This window comes from Ochotona princeps, chromosome 3, assembly GCF_030435755.1.
Source record: "Ochotona princeps isolate mOchPri1 chromosome 3, mOchPri1.hap1, whole genome shotgun sequence".
NCBI lineage: Eukaryota > Metazoa > Chordata > Mammalia > Lagomorpha > Ochotonidae > Ochotona > Ochotona princeps.
The window spans coordinates 75,591,511-75,606,510 of NC_080834.1; the positions used below are offsets into that span (position 1 = coordinate 75,591,511).

Below are 15,000 nucleotides of genomic sequence, written 5' to 3' on the forward strand. Positions count from 1 at the left end.
ATGAGTATTGGCTTGGCTATTCTGGGACTTTGTGAGATCATGATTTTCAGAATTATTTTTATTAATTTTGTGAGCAGTGTTAGTGGTGTTTTGATAAGGAATTCATTAAATCTGCAGATTAAATAGTTTAGTTATCTTAATGATATCAATTCACCCAATCCATGGTTAAAGGGTATCATTTAAAATTTATGTATTTACATGCAGTAGACATCTACTCCCAAATTAAAGGAGGACTCTCAGTGAAACAGTTAAATAAACAGATTTAGCAGATAACTTTAGATTTTCTAAATCTTTGTGATTTGATCTTTATGTGTAAGTTTTTTGTTTGTTTGAAAGGTAGATTTACAGAGAGAGAGGTCTTCCATCTACCACCTTACTCCCCAGGTGGAGGTGCTGGCCAGAGCTGGGCCTGACTGTAGCCAGGAGTTCATCTCTGACACTGAAGTTGCCTTCTCAGGACAATCAGCAGGGAACTGCATCAGAATTGGAACAGTTAAGATTCAGAACAGTGTGAATATGCAATATCAACATTCCAGGAGCCAGCTGGACCCTCTGTCACAATATTGATTCCTTGATTTAATTTTAGTAGATTACATGTATCCTGGAATTTCACATTTTTCAATTTGTTAGTATGTATTTATTTTTATTTATATGATACCAGTTTCAGTGACCTTTTACTCTTTTTAATCATTTTTATTATTCTCCATGATGCCTTTTATAGGTGTAGGGATTTCCCCCTTTCCCTCCCTTTCCTCTCTCTGCACTGCCCCCTTCCAACATTTTACTCCATATTATTACTGTGGTGTATTCCTTTGGTTCAAATTTAACTTTCTGCTATTTACGTACATCATGGAATTCTAAGTATAGAGAAATATAGAAAATCTAGTATTATATTGTTAAGGTGTGTGTAACTGTTTCACCGGAAATCATCCATTTAGTTGGGAATAGAAATGCCTACTGTAACAAATCTTCACTTCCCAGAATGCTGGTCTTCATTATGCAGTTCATCTGTGAAAATATATGTATGTGTTTGTTCACCTGTGTATCTATTTATTTTGTATTTTACATGAATATTGACAATGGCTCCTTTTAATCTATGGTTTCACCTGAGATTTATTTACTTGTATGTTTTTTTCTTTGCTTGGAAGTTTGTCTGTTTTGTTTATCTCCTTCATAAGTTTTATTTTGTTAATTTTTTTACATTTTTGTTTAAAATTTATTTATGCTCTGTATGATTTCTCACTTCCTGCTTATTTATTTTTCAATTTTCTAAATCTTTCAAATATATCATTAGCTTATTTATTTGAGATATATATGTTTTTAAGAAGACTTACTGATATTTTTATTTTTTTGTAAGTTGGAGTTACAGAGAGAAGGGGGAAGAGAAAGAGAGAGATCTTCCATCACCAGTTCAAGATGGCTGCAGTTTCCAGGATTGAGCCAGGCCAAGTCTAATAGTCAGAAGTTTCAGCAACGTCTCCCATGTGGGTGGCAGGGACACACACACTTGCATCGTTTCCTGCTGATTTTCCTAGGCCATTTGTAGGGATCTGGATTGGAAGTGGAATAGCAGACATGACTGCTGCCCATTTGGGATAACAGTATTGCAGCTAGTGATTTTATCCACTATTCCGCCTTACTGACCCCTTTATTATTGTTAATTTTTATGTAAGTATTTAGGCCCATAAGCTTCCCTCTTACTACTACCTTTGTAGTATCCTACAGGTTTTTATATAATGGTATTCATTTTCACTAAGTTCAAGAATGTTTTTATTTCCATTTTAATTTCTCCAGTCATCTGTAAGTCATTTAATAGAATATTTGCTAATTTCAGGATATTGTAAATGTTCTGTTCTCCATGTTGTTTGTTTTTAGTTTTATTTTTTTGTTGTCTGAGAAAACAAATGTTTTCATTTGATTTTTTAAAAAATTTGCTGAGACTTGTGATGCTCATTGTTAATATGATGGAGGGGTTGTTTTGCTCATCTTAGGGAACGACTCGTTTCAATATGTAGCTTTCTGATTGCAAATCCAATTATTTTTGCTGTGAATTTTACCCTTTCACACTTTCTATTTATTTGTGACTTTTTCAGTAAGTCCTATGATTAATTAACAGATCATTCAGAAGAGAGTTTTAAAAAAAGATTTATTTTATTTGAAAGTCAGATATACAGAGAGGAGGAGAGATGGAGAGGAACATCCTTCATTCATTTATTCACTCCTCAAGCATCCACAATGGCCAAAGCTGCGCCAGTCTGAAGCCAGGAACCAGGAGCTTCTTCCAAGACTCCCATGTGGGTCAGGGTCCCAAGGATTGTGCCATCCTTGACTACTTTCCCAGTCCACAAGCAGGGAGCTGGATGGGAAGTGGAGCTGCTGGGATTAGAACTGGTGCCTATATGGGATCCCAGGCATGTGCAAGGCAAGGACTTTAGCTGCTAGGCCACTGCACTGGGCCCTGTAAGAGAGATTTTGATTGTTTGTAAGCACCTGATGTTTTTGCCAAATTGCATGGGCATTGATACTCTTGTTTCTGTTGTCATTTGTTCAGCCCATATGGGTCATGCAGTAGCATCAATTTCTACATGACGGTTTTTAATTTTCTTTTTCATCACTTTAGCGATGCATTGGTCATTCTGTAGCATTTTGGTTAACTTCATGTTGATGTAAATTTTCTGTTTTTTTTCTCTGTTATGGACTATGTTTTTTTGGCTCTGTATTTAAGGGGATGCATTACAGAACTGTAGCAGAGACTGACATGTACAGATGTGGAGACATAGTGAAGTATGCCTGTCTATGTTCTAGACCAAAGATGAACTCCTAGTGAAACTGCTGAATTTATGTTGACAGTAGGATGCTGGGTTATTTGACATTGTCCATGCCTATAATGTTGGGAAACACTTCAACAGTAGAATGATAGACTATTGACTGTTCATGAAGGACCACCTTTTGTAACATTAGAGGGGAAATGGGGGGTGTTCAGGAGGGAATGGGAAACCCCAAAACCTATGGAACTGTATCATAAAATAACAATAATTTAGAAATACTGTAAAAAACTCTATTTGTGGGCCCGGCGGCGTGGCCTAGCGGCTAAAGTCCTCGCCTTGAACGCCCCGGGATCCCATATGGGCGCCGGTTCTAATCCCGGCAGCTCCATTTCCCATCCAGCTCCCTGCTTGTGGCCTGGGAAAGCAGTCGAGGACGGCCCAAACCTTTGGGACCCTGCACCCGCGTGGGAGACCTGGAAGAGGTTCCAGGTTCCCGGCTTCGGATTGGCGCAGCACCAGCCCGGTGTGGCTCACTTGGGGAGTGAATCATCGGACAGAAGATCTTCCTCTCTGTCTCTCCTCCTCTCTGTATATCTGACTCAGTAATAAACTGAATAAATCTTTTAAAAAAAACCTCTATTTGTGGCCTCATAGAAGTACTTCCCTAGAAAATGTTTTATGTGCTGAGGAAAAGGATATATATATTGTGCACTGTTGAGTGAAATGGTCTGTGAAATGCTGAGTGAAATGTTATGTCCATTTGCTCAATAGTATGATTCAACTCTGACATATCTTTATTGATTTTCTGTCTGGTTGATCTTCCAATTGATAACAGTGGAATACTGAAGTCCCACATGTTTATATTACAGTCCATCTCATATTTTAAGTATAAGAGTATTTGATATACAATTGGATTATCTTGTGTTGGGTACTTATGTATTTATGATTATTATATCTTCTAGTTGAATCAATCTTTCTATCATTATATAATGTCCATCTTGTTCCCTTTTCTTTTGAGGGGAAAATTTTTTTTTTAATTTCTGCTTTTTTCTCTTTGCAGTTTAATGATAAAAATGTATTCAGTATATAATTTCCAAATTAGCATCTTTCCTCAAAACATTTAAATTAAGCAAAATTACTCGCTATAATAGCTCTATTATTTTTTCAGGTTCATTATAAGGTCCTACCAACTAGATTCCTAAAACTAGAAAAAATTATTTTCTACAATGCTGGAAACTTGGGGTCTGAAATGAAGGTGTGGGCAGGATTGATTTCTCCTGAGGCATCTCTCCTTTGCTTGCAAATGGTCACCTTCTCTCCATGTCATTTTTTTGTGTGTGTGTGTGTGCCTATGTACTATAGTGTCTCTATAAGGACATTTGTCATATTGGAAAAGGGTCTACCCCAATGATCTCATTTTTTCCTGTTAAACTGTTTTCAGACTTTAACAAATCCAACACAGCTCACAGATATAATTCTAAGAATACAATGACAGTCTCTCTGTAGTGACTTTTTCTCTTTTTAATATTGCTCACTTAAATCCAGTTTTATTTGGTATAGTATAGCTACTCCAACTTGTTTTGAGCTTCTGTTTACCTAGTATATCTTTTTTGCAGACCTTCATTTTCAGTCTATATGTATCTTTGCCCTTGATTTGAGTTTCTTGTCATTGGATCTTTTTAAAATTCATTTTATTTTTATTGTAAAGTCAGATATACAGAGAGGAGGAGAAACAAAGAGGAAGATCCTCCATCTGATGATTCACTCCTCAAGTGGTTGCAATGGCTGGAGGCTGAGCTGATCTGAAGCCAAAAGCCCAGAGCCTTCTCTGCGTCTCCCATGTGGGTTCAGGATCTCAAGGCCTTGGGTCAGCCTCTACTGCCTTCTGAGGCTGCAAGCAGGAAGCTGGATGGGAAGCGAAGATGTGGGACTAGAACCGGTGCCTATATGGGATCCTGGCATATACTAGGTGGGACCTTAGGTGCTAGGCTACTGCATTGGTCCCGGATCTTATTTTTTACAAATTCAACCAACATGTGTCTATTGATTGGTAATTTAATCTATTTACATTAATAATGATAAATAAGAACCACCTTTTATTATTTTGTTGATTGGTTACTGATTAGATATTCTCTGTTAGTAAATTTAGTAATATATTTTCATGGTATATAATTCCGTTTTTGAAAAGTTTTATTTATTTTCATTGGAAAGATAGATTTACAGAGAGAAAGAAAGACAGGGAAAAAGCTATTCCATCTTTAGTTTACTCAAGTGGCTGCAATGGATGGAGCTGAGCTGATCCAAAGCTAGAAGCCAGGAACCTCTTCCAGGTCGCCCACATCAGTGCAGGGTCCCAGGGCTTTGGGCCATTCTCCACTGTTTTCCCAGGGCAAGCAGGGAGCTGGGTGGGAAGTAGTGCAGCTGGGACATGAAGCACTTGCATATATGGGATATTGGCATTTAAAAAGGGAGAATTAATCAATTGACCCATTGTACTGGGCCCATGGTATTTACTTGAATGTTAAGTTTCCTCTCAGTATTTCTTATTAGACTGACATGTGGGGATAAAGTTTCAGTTTTTGTTTGTGTAGGACATATTTTCACTGCATACATTATTGGGAGGAATTTATTTTTTCTTTCAAGACCGTGAACAAATAATCCTACTCTAATTTCTGGCCTGTAGAATTTTCGCTAAGAAATTTGCGGTTAGTCTAATCAGTTTTCCTTTATATGTAACATGACACTTGTTTCTTACTGTACTTAGGAATGTGTCTTTGTCTTTAACTTTTAACAATTTGGCAATGAAATGCCTTGGAGAAGATCTTTATTGATTGATCCATTGGGGTCCTGTGAGCTTCCTGTGTTTGAATGTGTACGACTACTTAAAGACTTGGAAACCTTTTAACTGCTATTTCAGTTGGTAGGTTCTTTGCCTTTTTCCTTCTCTTACAAGCAACTCTACAATATGATTATTTGCTTTTTAAATGATATTTCATATGTACTGTAGGTTTTCTTATTTGTTTTTCATTCCTTTCTTTTATTTTTATCTGACAGAATTATTTCACAAGTCTTCTTGCCCAAAATATAAATGTTTCCTCTTCTTCATCTTTTGTACTTGTGAAGCACTAAGTCATGTTTGTCATTTCATTCATGCAAGTTTTCAGTTCCAACATTTCTGGATTTTTTTTCTTTTGAATAGTTTTTCTGCTAATTTTTTCACTTATGTTATCTATTATTTTCTTCACTTCTCTAAACCATCTGTATTCTCTTATGTCTTACAGAGCTTTCTTAGAATCGTTATTTTGAATTATTCTTCAGACATTTCATAGATTTTCTTTATATCAGGAACAATTTCTGAAGAATTATTGTAACTTTTTTGAGGTATCATACTCCTTGTTTCATCGTGTTTCCTCTGTCCCTACTTGGGCATATGGCATAGCTGCAGTAGGTTTCATTGGAGAAGATATTTTTATTCAGAGACTGTTTCATATCATGTTGTTAATTTGGCTTTGGTTTTCAGTACATAAAGAAATGTAACCTTTGAGTGATTTTTTTCACCGGTATTCAGTGTCAGCAACATGTGCAAGGATCACAGTGTTGTCTAGAGTTCAGAATTTGCATGGGTAGTGCTATGACTTTGAAGTGGACATGTGTCCCCAGTGGCATGTGTCTTCAGCCTCAGAGATTTAGGTGTCATCCACACAGGATTTTTTTTTTTTTTAATAGGAAAGGCAGATTTACAGAGAGAAAGAGAAAGAGCTTTCATCCACTACTCCACTCTCCAAGTGGTCATAACAGCCAGAACTGGTCCAAAGCCAGGACCTAGGAGCCTCCTCCAGGTCTCCCATGTGGGTGCAGGGTTCCAAGGCATTAACCCATCCTTGACTGATCTCCCAGGCCACAAGCAGGGATGTGGATGGGAAGTGGAGCAGCTGGGATATGAACCAGCACTCATATGGGATCACAGTGCATGCAAAGTGAGGATTTAATTGTTGAGCCATTGTGTTGGACCCCACACTAGGATTTTTGATGGCTTCAGCTACATTTCTTCTGCTATGGGATACAGAAGGGCTGTTTCCTTACCTTAACAGGCAACTGAGAGTGACTCTGGGCCTTGGGCACCAATAACAAAGCCCTCCAAATTTTATTATGTGCGTAAGACTTGTCCCAGTTCCTATGATATGGATGTGAGCAATGCTACCTTACAGTACCAAGAACCCATGTACTGGTGGTGAGAGCCATTAAACTTTGCTGCAGTGCCACAGGTGAATACAGGTTACTCTGAAGCCTGTACACTCACAGGTGTGGGTCTGGAGAACTGAAACTTGGGGTCTACATACATGATCTGATGACTCTGTGGGAGTGTACTACTGATAATCACATCCAAGAACTGCAGGCTTGAATGGGGTCCTTATCTGGGTCTCAGGATAAATTCCAGGGATTGTGGACTCCCACTCACAAGCTTACAGCAGTGGAGAGCAGGAAAGGCCCTCTAAATCACACAGGTGTGAGTTACTCCAGGGGTTATAGATCACAAACAGTGACAGTCCCAGTGGTATAAAATACAGAGGGGAATGCTTCCAGTTCCCTCAGGACATGCAATGATGATGTTTGGACTTTGTTTTGGTAAGCACCATGTGATAATACTCTAGAGGGACTTCCTCAGATCTAGCCCTTTGGCATTGAGTGTGAGCTGCTGATAATTAAAATCAAGAGATCACAGTAATTTCTTCAGATAAACTGAGTAAAGAAGGGTTTCTCCAGGGATTTTGGCTATAACTTTCTTGGTCATAGATTTCATAGATGACTGCTCCCTGCCCTGGAATGTGCCCTGGTTTTCTATGGCATCTTCTGGTAGAGAAGGGGTTGCTTGCTTTCTCCTCACACAAATGGAATTAGCAGTTTCTCAGCGATAGTTTGTATCTGGAACTTGGCGGGTTGAACAGATTATCCATTCTGGGCAAAGTACTTGGATCCCAGCCAGCACTCTAGACAATATATAGCATCAGTGAGAACTGTGGAAATATTCTGCAGCTAGGGCTGCCTTCCACAAATATGAATTGATGAGATTCATTGTGGATTGAATAGAAAAGGAAAGTTAAATGGAAACCCTGTCAATAAGGTAATCCCTAGAATTCCTGAAAATGCAGCATTGATAGCATCTCAGCCCATGTTTTCTAGTGACCATTTTTTTTTTCTTCTACATTTTAGGAAGGCCTTGAGGGAATAAGAAGCCAAGCCAAAACAATTTGAAGCCTAACTAAAGAGCCCTATCTGGCATTGTGTGAGATCCTGAACTAAAGATGTCCTTTCCTGTAAGGTAATACAGTCATGGTCTTCAGGATACCTACATCCTAATCTCTGGGACTGGGTATATCTTACTTTACATAGTAAATGGGGCTTTGCAGGAACAACTTATTAAGCACAATGACAGGATGAATTATCCTGATTACACAAATGATAAGTTTATCACAAAAGTCCTGAAAAGAGGGAAGCAAGGAGGATCAAAGGCAGAGATGGGAAGTGATAATGGCAGCACAAGTTAGAGTGATGCTTGTGGAGGAGAGGAGTGTGAGTTGTGAAATGTATGTAGCCTTTAAAATATATGGAATATGTGAAAAGTAATTCTTCATGAAATGCTCTCAAAGGAGTGTAACACTGATGATGCCAACATTTTATCCCACTCATTTTGACTTTTGAACTTCGGAGTCCCAGAACTGTAAAAAAATAAACATATGCAGTTATTAATCAAGTCATTACTGATCAATAGTATAGTTGATTTTAGTGTAAGATAAAAGAAAGTTTGGTTGTTCCTCAACCAAAGTATGTATGACTACTAGCTTTATCTCTACAATGCATCTGAAATTAATAGTTGAAAGATGTATTCAATGAAATAATAAATGAGAACTTACTCAAGATGAAAAAAACAAAGGGGAAATCAAATACAAGAAGAACAGAGACCCCCCAGTTCAGTCAATCAGAAGCAATTCTTGCAATGAACATGATAAGCTTTCTTCATCTGAATATAAAGAAAAGATATATTTTTTAAATTTATTTTTAATACATTTTATTATTGTTATTATTTTATAATACAATTTCATATTCCCTTATCCCCTCCCCAGTTTCCTCCCCCCCCCGTTCCTCTATATCATTACTAACGTATTGTTCTTCATACTCAGTCTTATGTCCATCATTGCGGGTATAGACAATGGCAGAGGGTAGGACATATGATTTGTTTTCTTGTGCTCTTAGGGGATAAAGCAGAGGGGGGCACTCCTTGGTGTCAAACTACATCAGTCCCCAGGGATGGTGGGGCAGTCGTTTGATGACATGTTAGAGACCCCAAATGTGGGGAAGAGTGTTCCAAGAGTGTTACATGAGTGGTTTTGATAATTCTGATAATTGTTGGTTTCATTGTTTCAGAGTTGAGAAAATCTTTCTAAGGTCTACCAGTTGACTAAATATTCTTTGAGTATCAATCACTAGAACTGCACTATCCAATATAGAAGCCTTTGCAACATATGACTATTGAAATTTCAGTTAATTGGTGCTCAAGTTACAGTGTAGCTTTTTAAGTTGCTACCTTAGATAACAGCATCCAGTATTGCAGTCCCTGCTTCCCTACTTCTGATGCAGTTCCCTTTTAAGGCAGCAAAATCTTTGATTCCTGCCCAGGTGGGAAAACTTACTGAAGTTCCAGGCTGTTGGCTTCTTCTTGTCCCAGATCTGGGGCAGCACTGTGGCACAGTGAGTTAAGCCTCTGCTGCAGTGCTGGCATGCCATATAGATGTCAGCTCAATTCTCAACTGCTTCACTTCCCACTTCCAACAAAGCGTCCTGCTGTTGGGAGCCATGCCTGGAATGCAGAGGGCTCAATTTCTTGGGTTCCTGCATTCATGTGGGAGGTCCCAGCAGAGGTTTGGCTTGGCATAGCCCTGATCATTGGAGCCATTTTGAGAGTGAATGAGCAGATGGAAGATCTCTGTCTCTTTCTCATTTCCTCTATCTCTGCAATTGTTTCAAATAAATTATCTTAATAAATTAAGTTAAATGAAATTAAATGAAATATTTTATTACTCGTCTGCATCAGCCACATTTCAAGTGCTCTGCAACCACGTGGGTCCAAAGACTGCTGTATTGCATTTACAGATATAGAAAATTTCAATTATCACTGAAATTTTCTATATCTTCATACTATGATGCAATAATAAGAAATAGCCAGAGTTTTAATAAATGAGAGAAATAATATAGAGCTCACACACACACACACAAACACATACTCATACACATGTAGAAAGTTAATAAGATAATCCATATTCATCCTGCACCTAGAGGAGCCAAATCAGGTTTCTAATAAATCTCCCTCCAAAATATTTAAATTTATTAAATTAGGATGGATAGTTTTATATAATTAAATGCATATGATTCTATCAATTACTTGGAAATGCCAGTATTATTTATATTATCAGAATTCATTCTTTTTTTATATTAATTACATTGTATTATGTGACACAGTTTCATAGGCTCTGGGATTCCCCCAACCCCTCCCTGTACCCTCCTCCCATGGTGGATTCCTCCGCCTTGTTGCAGTATTACAGTTCAAGTTCAGTTGAGATTCTTTCATTGCAAGCATATACCAAGCAAAGAGTCCAGCATCGTATTGTCCAGATACATTCAACAATTTCTTGGGGAGATCATCTCTGGTCTGAAGGTAGAATATCATCCTGATCAATTAAAAGCCCCAACATAACATCAACGACAATTTACAACATTATGGAGTTAATTGTCATGGTATTGAGTAACCAGTTTGTTACAAGATGCAAGTTCTTAACCACATCCTGTGACTACTTCACTGACATTTTGATTTTAGTTTATATACAACCAGCTTCTAAACACCTTAATATGGCTATAGGGTACTATTCAGCTGTCTTGTGTCTACTTTCATTTTAGTATTTAGCAGTCTTTAGTGTTGAAGCATAATTCTACTGAACTTGGCAGATTTTAGGATAGTCTAAGCTGGCTTATAACTCTAGCAAGGTGTGTGTCAACAGCTGAGGTGTAGAACTTTTAGGAGGGGTGTGCAGAGAAATCTTCAATACCCCAGTGAGGAGTATCTAATCTCTGTGTCCTATCTAGTAAGGTATATGTGAGTCCACACTGACCGTTTCCTGTCTGGTGCTAAGCTTTCCTTGTTGTTCTGTGTGTGTCTACAGAATTCATTCTTATTTAATCTTTCAAAGCCTAATACTGTACTATCTGTTCAAATGATGTCCTGATGTGTGCGGACCTGCACAATGGTTTCATGAACATAATTGAAAATCTTACAGCTAGTTTGCAACTTATCTTTGGAAAAGGCTACGCATATCCAAATAACCATTGACAAAATAAAGGTTTCTTGCCCCTGGAATAATCATAGTCAGGGAGACCCCATAAGGCTGACTGGTAAAGCTGGAAAATGAGAGTAGCCGCAAGTGTTAAGATGATCACATGAAACAGGAGAGAGTGAGAGCAAGTGTGTGTGTGTGTGCGTGTATGTGTGTGTGCAAGAGAGGGAGAGACAGAGAGGAACTGTGCCAAACTTAAACTTTCATAATCAAGAATGTTGCAAGATCTATATTACAAGGGCATGTCCCGAATGACCTAGGACCTCTCACAAGGCTCAACTGGACCAAGTGTCCATCCTTCATGCTCCACCAATACAAGACATTCATGTTTAAAGTCCTGCCTGAGTTCAAGAGTCAAATCATGTTCAAACTACATCTCGGTGAATTACAGATTTCCCTCATCTATTAGAGACTACATAAATCCAAGACGATAAGCTTCGGGGAGGGGGGAGGGTGGGGAATAGGACTGCTGGGAACAGTGTTGTGTTGTACCAGGTTGTCCCGACCTGCAGGACATGACACTCAAACCCTGAGGGTGGACTGGGAATGCCAGGCTGCTAGCCACCAGGCTGCTGGCCCAGGAAACACATGGACATTCGTACTTGGTGGAAAAGTGTGCCTCTTCTCTTTATTTTACTCCTCATATATATACCTTCTTCTCTAGGGGAGGAGGGGAAGGGGAGGGGTTTCCTGGAAGTAATTGTCTTCATTGAAGCAGGGAAGGAACTAATCATCTACATTGAAACAGGGGAGGAACTAATCATCTGAACAGGAACAAGGGTGGAGGTTCTATTCCACTTGCTTTATGCAGGATGTTCTGGCCTAATATCCTGCTTGCTGTGGCCCTGCTTGCCCAAGGCAGGCTTTGCAATGCAGCAGGCTGTCAGGTAGGCCAAGTCTAAGGCCCATAAGTCTGTGGCTCCTAACACCAGGTAAATCCACTGCCTGCATTTGGACATCTTATATGGGTCTTGATTTAAGTCCCAGCTCCTTCCAATCCAGTTCTCTGCTTATGGCCTGGGAAAGCAGCAGATGGCCCATGTGATTGGGCCTTTGTACCCACTGAGACCCTGAGGAAGCTCCTGGCTTCAGCCTGCTCTTCCCTGACCATTGGTGACCATTTGGAGAGTGAAAGAGTGGATGGAAAAATCTTTTTCTCTCTGTAACTTTCAATAAATAAATAAATCCTTAAGAAAAGAACATGCCCTATAATGAAAGTATCACTACATTATTTAGAAACTGCTCAACTTAAAGAGAGAACACACACACACAAGAATTCTAATCATGGTTCTCCCCAAATACACAGTCAGTATTTCCTTCAGAAACAACACTTCCAAGAGGATTAGCAAGTCCTGACCTTTTTAGCATTGTCCTGGAGCACTCAAGTCCTCACTTTGTAAAGGAAACACAGAATAGTAACTCTTAACAGAGCACAACAGAATATAATTCCAAATAGGCAGTGTAGCAAATGATTTCATTAAAGGTTTTTTCATGGCTTACAAATTTTGATGATAGTAGTCACATTTGATTAGCCTGGCAAAATGTTCATTGTTAAAAACCACTTAGAGAAAAAATGTCCCCTTTTACTGCCAAAATGTCACTTAAACTTATTTAGTGTATCATCCCCATTTAAGATTTTCTACCTCGTGTTTAAATGAACTATTTTAGAAAGGACTTCACTAACTTATTTAAATATCTGAAAGACATATAAAATACTGATAGTTGGTGGAAAAATGAAGCAGTATTATTTATTCCCTAAAAGTTTAATTTTAATTTAATGGAAAGTAAGTAAAATATATTCCCAAAATTTGTTGGCAAAATAAGAAGCAGATACTTTTTTTTTTTATTAATTATTTTGCATTATGTGACAGTTTCATAGGCTCTGGGAATCCCCCCACCCCTCCCCACTCCCCTCCCCCCTGGTGGATTCCTCCACCTTGATGCAGTATTACAGTTCAAATTCAATCAAGATTCTTTTGCAAACGTATACCAAGCAAAGAGTCCAGCTACTTATTGTCCAGATGGGTTGAACAGTTTCTTGGGGAGACCATTTCTGGTCCGAAGTTAGAGCTGGTAGAATATCATCCCAGTCAATTAAGAGTCCCTATATAACATCAACAGCAATTTGCAACATTATGGAATTGACATGGTTTTGAGTAACCAATATGTTAAAAAAAAAAAAAGGCAAGTTATTAACCACAACCTATGATTAGCTCATTGACATTTCAATTTTAGTTTATATACAGGACTGGCTGCTATATACCTTAAAATGGCTATAAGGTAGCATTCAGCTGTCTCGTGTCTATTTCATTTTAGTATTTAGCCATTTGTTGTGTTGAAGTATAATTTTGCTGATCTTGGCAGATTTTAGGATAATCTAGACTGGCTTGTAACTCTAACAAGATATTTGTCGACAATTAAGGTGCAGAACATTTTTTTGGGGGGGTGTGCAGGAAAATCCTCAACACCATGGTGAGGAGTGACTAATCTTTGTGTCCCACCTAGCGAGGCATGAGCCAATCCACGCCAGCTCTTTCCTGTCAGATTCCAAGCTCTACTTTTTGTTGTTTGTCTATTTATTTTAGGTTTTTTTAGTTTGTATGATTGTTTGCTGTAAGGAGTTTTCGGAGTGACCCCGATGGTCATTGCGAGGGAGGGCTGGGGTCCAGAGGTGGAGCCAGGCTCGGACCAGAGAAAGCTCTCCTCCCTGGTCCCGAAGGACGTTTATCATTCTTCTGTTTCTGCGAACTGCTCAGGGCTTCTGGTTGTCTTTCCGATGACGTTGGCCTCTGCACGGTAGTGTTTGGACTTCTTCCATCCCCTGTGGAAGCTCTGGTTGGGGGTGGGTGACCTCTGAGTACTCGGCCTCTGAGGGCATCCAATTCCCTGTGGCCTCCTTGGCAGTTGGGATATAGTCCTTGTTGCTCGTATTAATAGTTTGTGGTGAAGGTCTGGGAGTCTTCATGGTTGGGATCCAAGCTTCCTCCTTACCACCCGAAGCAGATACTTTTTTGACAGTGGAGCTGCCCAGACAATTGGAAGTGGCAGGTGACAAGGTATACCTCCAGTCCATATTTGAGGTTAAGTTTAAATGAACAATATTGGCATATATTAAACAGTTTAGTGTTTCATGCTGAACCACTACAGCAATTCAGTTAGTGATGTAGTAGTTGTAGTCTGGCACTGTGAGAAGCAGGTTAAGCATCCCATAGGGGCACCACCAGTTCGAATCCCAACAGCTCTACTTCTAGTCCACCTCCCTGCTTATGTCCTGCAAAGGCCGTGAAAGAGGGCTCAAGCCTTGGGACCCTGCACCCATGTGGGAGACCAGGTAAACGCTCCTGCCATCTGGTTTTGGACTGGCCCAGCTCTGACCATCACATTCCATTTGGAAAGTAAATCAACAGATGAAAGATGTCTATCTCTCTCTCTTTCTCTCTCTGTAACTGTGCCTTTCAAGTAAAAAATACCTAAACTTTAAAAAAATCAGTAAGGTTACCCATCATTGAGCAGTTTGTTTCAGGTACTGAATTTAGACCTTCATAAATATAGTTAACAATATATGTATGTAAAGTATATATATATGTAAAGTAGATGTGATTAGTCCAATGATTAGATAAAAACACTAGAACTCAGATTCATCATGAGGTGATGACATTTCACAACCACGAGCTGATGTTCAGAATTCAGGAACTCTGACGTGGCTAAGATTTGTAGCACAAGCCACCACTTACGATGCCATCATCTCATGTGAGTGTCAACTTGGGTACCAGCTGCTTCATTTCCCAACTAGCTGCCTGCTGATGCACTTGGTAAAGCAGTGGCCATGGCCCTTTTGCTTGTACCAC

The 15,000-nt window shown here is 39.1% G+C and overlaps 1 long non-coding RNA gene across 2 annotated transcripts in view; it reads left to right on the forward strand.

Annotated features, from left to right (window-relative positions):
* The first annotated feature begins 392 nt into the window (after window positions 1–392).
* Window positions 393–15,000, forward strand: part of LOC131479916 (uncharacterized) — a 265,174-nt gene continuing 250,566 nt past the window's right edge. For both annotated transcript variants that reach the window (XR_009245170.1, XR_009245171.1), the window contains exons 1-2: window positions 393–585; window positions 7,980–8,088. This is a non-coding gene — a long non-coding RNA (uncharacterized LOC131479916). The remainder of the gene's footprint in view (window positions 586–7,979; window positions 8,089–15,000) is intronic.